Source organism: Mya arenaria, chromosome 9 (genome assembly GCF_026914265.1).
Source record: "Mya arenaria isolate MELC-2E11 chromosome 9, ASM2691426v1".
In the NCBI taxonomy this organism is placed as follows: Eukaryota; Metazoa; Mollusca; class Bivalvia; order Myida; family Myidae; genus Mya; species Mya arenaria.
In genome coordinates, this window is record NC_069130.1 from 69,025,280 (window position 1) to 69,031,476 (window position 6,197).

A 6,197-nucleotide genomic window follows, 5' to 3' on the forward strand; every position below is an offset into this window, starting at 1 on the left:
TGAAGTACATTTTCGAGAGGAAGACAATTTGCGTTAAATTTCCGTTTCAACATTTTTTTTAATACAAAATAACGACTACCATATAAAACTATATAAAAAATTTACTTCAAAGCCTAATAAAGCATATCTTCTATGATATTTTTTTTTATTTATTTATTTTGTCAAATATTTTGCTCCATATGTAAATATTTTGAAAGTAAAACGGATCTTTAAATGTTTTGGTCATTTTCACACAAAACAATAAGATACCTATGTTTAGCTTTCCACCAAAAGCTTTTTCTTTATACTTATCTAAACATCTCTTCATGAACTAAATCCCTAAATAGCACATTGCATTCACAGAACTGCATCATAGACCTTTCTTAGTATTTCTTTTCTTTCTTTTTTTTTTCTTTTTTTTTTGTTCATTCTGTGCTTTTGTTGGGTGTTAGTTTGGTGTTTTTTTCTTATTTGTTTTTTTTATAATTTACCTGACACGTGAATGTTTACTATATTTATTTATATATACATATCATCATACATGTAGTCTTGCTGAATGTTATTTGTATATTTCATGATATATGTATATGTTTATAGACAATGTACTATGTACACGTCATAATAAATATTTCTGTCTGTCTGTCAAAGTATACTGCCTTAATGAGTTCCGTTGTTTAACGACAATAAGCTGTATTGGATGTAGTCCCTTCTTAATTTATCTTGTCTGAACTCTTAACAGTTTGTCTGATGTTTCCATTCAAACTCTTAATAACTTCTCGCAGGTTCGTTTGATTTAAAAATATGCTTCTCCCAGAAGTAATTATTGTATTGTACAGCTTCCTCCCAACAACCAGTTTTTTTTATTAAAACTATGTTTGATTGACGTACAATGTTCACAGATGAAAATAAAACACAGTAATCTTATTTCACAGAGGAAGAGGGTCTGATGCACTCAGATACAGGCTTCAATATTTATTTTCGATAAATTAAAGCGTAAAGAGCAATGTCGTAAAGTAGTCGTAAATTGTCGAAGAGATGTCGCCGTAATTCCCGGACATGTCGCAATTGCTTAATAGTTTCATGTTTTCGTTTGTGTGTATATTTTGTGGAGTCTTTTGATAAGGTGGGGTAAAAGTAGATTGAACATAGGATTATTATCGGCATCGTTCGTGTCACTTGTCCAGGGGTGCTTTGCTGAAGTAAGTAGCTCAAGTGCGCTATTCAGCAACAGTAACAAACAGTACGTTAAAAGAGCGACCAATGTAGTTTCCCGTAGCAAGAATATTGCTGAAGAGCGCGCGCTCAGTTAGCAGGGTTACGGTTAGGGCTTTATACTGTTGCATAGACTTACAATGAAACCTATGTTGATTTATGGAGATGATTTTGTTAAAACTAAAAAAAAATAACAGACTATGCCGTTGCAGGCCGGTAGGGTTCTCTGAAGTTTTCCCGAATAGCGCTCCGCTATGGATTTTGCCATAGGCTCCAACATCTGTGCGACAAATATAAACAAATAAGCACAATTTATGTTCATTAAAGACATTGCTAGAATGTTTACATATGAATAATAACGATTGTGACATCTCATCTGTTTTGACATATTAAGTCGAATATTGAAGTCGTTAAAGACGTTATAAATACCTAGTACACTCGTATCCAAAATATGGTGACAAAATTTCATGTAACACATTTGTAGACAAATCAAAATAAATTTATTTACGATATATTTATAAACAGGTTCAGTTGGGTGCAAAAAGGTAGACCAAAATGTATATAACTAAGAAAAAGAACTTAAGCATTAATAATGAACATGTTGATATGCAAATTATTACCTTTCAATTCGCTTATTTATTATCTTTTATAGCCTATATTTATTTCCAATATTGCCAACGAAACTTAAAACATTATCATTTTTTAAGAAATTTGTTACTTTTTAATTGTCTTATTACGATAGTCATTATTTCAATTAAAAATTATGAAATAAAAGCAGTTAAGCATAAATCACAAATTATGTTCAGGTCGAAAGAAGGACGGAAATAGTTATGGAATAATTGTATTACTGTAAATGACAAATTTCGTGCAAATGCCATAACCGAAGTGTCATAACCTTGTCACCCTGTTGTGATAATGCCATAGGAGAGACAATAAAACCATTTTCGTACAGGGCATCGATTTTCTACTTATTTTACATAAATGTTGAAAAATGACCAAAAATAGTTTTAAATTCATTTTTTCGAAAAGTGCATTTGAAAGAGAAAACAATTGTACATGGTATTTCGCTGGAAGCTAAGCGATCGGATGTCTATAAATAACTTTAAATAGCAAAACAAAATTAGCTCCCAAATTCAATGAAACTCTGGGTGACCAACAAAATCCCTAAAAGACCATAATGTAAATATAATACTGTTAAAAACAAAACTACTATCTTCAAGGGCAAGAATTATCCATACACATTTTTAGGAAGTAGTTTGATATGTTAAAAGACTAATTCGTGATAACTGTTTAACCATGTTTTCCCTATATAACTCTATAGGCACTTTCGCTGCACTGGATTTCTCCAAAGTTGGCGACGGATATATCCAATGTCACCCTGATACTTTAGTTGTATATATAAGTATCATATATATTCACATAAAAAACTTTTGTTAAGAATGTAACTTTAATGCTTTGATATTTTCAAAACACACAGTATTTGATAACGTCATACACAACACAATTGCGTTACAAGATCGACAGGTATCTTTAAGCCATGGAATGGTCACTTACTTGTTTTATGTCTAATTATTACACTATCCATTTCGAAATAATCAGAGATAACTAGTGAACATATAAATTACCTTTTGTTTCTTTACTTAACACTATATTGTCTTTAGAACTCAAACAAACGATTATGTACAATACTGTATAATTATTTATCTGGTTTCAATCATTTATCATCATTCATCTCGACATGAGACATACTATACTCTTTATTATTATCCCTGTTTGATATTTTGATTATTTTCATTATTTTAGCAAATATTTGCCTTTATAAAAAACAATTACTATTTGAATAAATATTTTAGATGTAAGTTTTATGAAGCTTATGTACATACGGTTTTGCCTTAGTGAGGTATTTTTATAGCGAATGCCTAAGAAAGACTAGTATTTGTCCAATCAAAAATCGTTTTGCCTCTTACGCACATCATCATTAAACTAGGATGCATCCTTTTGGAGATATTACGGACCAACGAACACATAACCTGAAAGTAGCCTTCATTATTTTTGAGATATTCCAAGGTCTAGTCGCAGTATTACTCATAACATGTCAACACGTATTTTGTCCAATATAATCATTAAATGACAAACACAATCGCATTATCACCCTTTACACACAAACAGAGATTCATGAACGTAGCTTTATAACTTGTCGTGTTATGCCTGGATCCTGTTAAAGTGCGTTTCTTTCGTTGCATTAACAACATATGTTATCCAACGAAATAAACTAAATGAAATGCATTTTCTCCTTAATGTCCTCCAACTGAATACCAAGATGCATAAACGCTAGCATTTTATTTATGTAATATTGCAGGATCAAGTGTTTCTGAACACAAGGAGGGTTCAACTAAAGTCAATTCCTTTAAAACTAGCATTGCATTTAAATACCCCTCGTAGATATAAATACAACTGGACATATTTTTCTAACTCAACATTCCAGAATAGTCTGTGGTTCGGGACCACTCTGTCATTCATCGCAGGTCTCGCGACATTTTGGGTACAAAATTACCTTTTGGCGGATACCCCATCACTCGTTTGCTTCAATTTTTTGTTTAAGTCACTACTGGGGAAGTGACGGGGTCAAGCTATAATGCAGCCATTAAAGGGCAGGGACAGACCTTCATAAACTCAACAACAACAACAATTTCCTTACTTAAAGCATTTGTAATACTGCTTTGTGAGATGCTTTATTTATTATTTCGCACGTAGGAGTTGGTGTTGTTTTCAAGTTTGAGAGCTATGTATGGGAAATTGCATTATATAGTAAATCATATTCGAGGTAATTTGTTGAAATATTTAACATCGATAGCAATCAGCAACGTCTTCCTTTCAGTATACAAACAGTCATAAACATCGGGATATATGACCGATGGGTGGGTTGTCTGTCTCCGTCGTTAGCTTACCATGGCAACAGCGGGTAGACACATTATGCGACTGTATCAACGTGATATGTAAAGCGCGACCTTGTAAAAGTTCATCCCGTAAAGGGTGTTATATCGATGTAATATAAACTGTCTTTTCTGTTTGTGTTTCCATGATTTAATTAGTTTATAAATCATTTCCAGCGTCCATACAAATAATATACTCAGACAGCGTTTGCATGTAAATTAAGATTTACAGCCTAATTTATCACGACGACGGTCGTTACCAGAATGAGAAACTGTTAAGTATACAGATAGCATGAGTTTTTTCTTTATCTGCGTATGTCATAATAACAACTTGTACTGAAGTATCAAAACGGGCCTACTGATATAAACATATTGTGCAAGCCAATATTTCGGGCAAAATGATGACGAATATTCTAGTGTTCAATACGAAAAACAACAATAAAAACTGAATTAATAAATATACAATAAAAGTAATTTAACAATCACCAGACATTCCGGCCCGAAATTCATGATCAAATTAACGTGTAGGATTTTCGAGTGGTGTAAACTTTTTGCATTGATTACGTATTATTTTAAGATATATTATGACGTTATATTGGACTGTTTTGCAATATGCAAATTATTATTAGAACAGTGACGTCATCATTCATCATCGTAAACATTCACATAGTCCAGGCAATACTGACTCTATTTAAGTTTTTAAAGGGTTAATCATTAGAAGTTTAAACATAAACCCGGTTTAATGCCACTGGGTAAACGCCAAAGACATAGAACACACTACTGAGCTTGTTTCTGTAGTTTTTCACACAAGTATTCTAGTAGTGTTCGAACTTATATTTTAGCCTTTTGGATGGCAAAAGTTTTCTAGTTGTTCGTCCATTTCTTTAAGTTAATCAACTTGTTATTATGACAACAATCTGGTATATTGGCGATATTAGTAATGGTTTTATCCCCATGCGCATACGCAACAGTATACACGCCTTAAAATGTTTGAAGTAGTTAAACTGACAGGCGCTAACATATATCGACGTGTGTACTGTATTAAAGTAAAAATATTATCTCATCTTATAAACGGGGTTTTAAACAGAATGCATTTTATTAGTGCATCGATCTACAGTTTTATCATTTTTCGGTACAAATTATTTCAAATGTATTACCATTTATTGCTGTTTCAACAAAAATGAAAATGAGTTTGGTTAAGTGGTCACCAAGCCGGACAATTTGGTTTCCTCCGGTTTCCCCGCGACACAAGCCCACAATAACGCCTAACATTATGCCAAAGAGTGTGACTGATAAAAATGTTGTAATAACTGTTTTACAATCATTGCAAACCAAGGAAGTTTAAACGTGGAACGAAGAACAGATTTAGCAGAGTAAAGTAAGCAAAATTTTGATTTAAGACTGCAAAAAAATGAACATGGATACTCTTAATGTAAAACTCGTACCCTGATAAAAGATATTTGAAAAACTAAACGTTTTCCAGCCAATGCCTATCAATTCGCCCTCATGCATATTGTGGCACAAACAACACACATGATGACTAGCGTCTCGTTGTGGGCGGAGTAGGTGATTAGTAACCAAACATATCATTTCAAATACATTTCAGTCCAATGAGGTTTTTTATGCATTTACTAAAATAACACAAATAACCGGTTATGCGACTGGCACGTACATACTTAACTACGCAATCCACAATGATATCATGAAACTACAAACTAATTAAACATAGGGATATTAATCAAGGACTCGTGAAAATCATGCAATTTCCGCAGAGCACATTAGTAAATGCATTTTTGTGACAGCCAGCAATAATTTTAATACTATTTATACTTGAGAGTTGAAAAAAACTTCCTAATCTTTAACACGCACTCGTTAATAAATTGATGTTTGAACAAAGTGCTAAGGGCATTTTTATTACAGCGGACATTGAAAACTATATGTTTTCCATACACGTGATACATACTGATACTGAATAAAGAATATTTCAGTTTTTTTATGTTCACTCATGTTTTGGCACCAGGTAATGCCTCTGAAAACACTTATATCATAATTTTTAATCTCTTCGTCACCGAA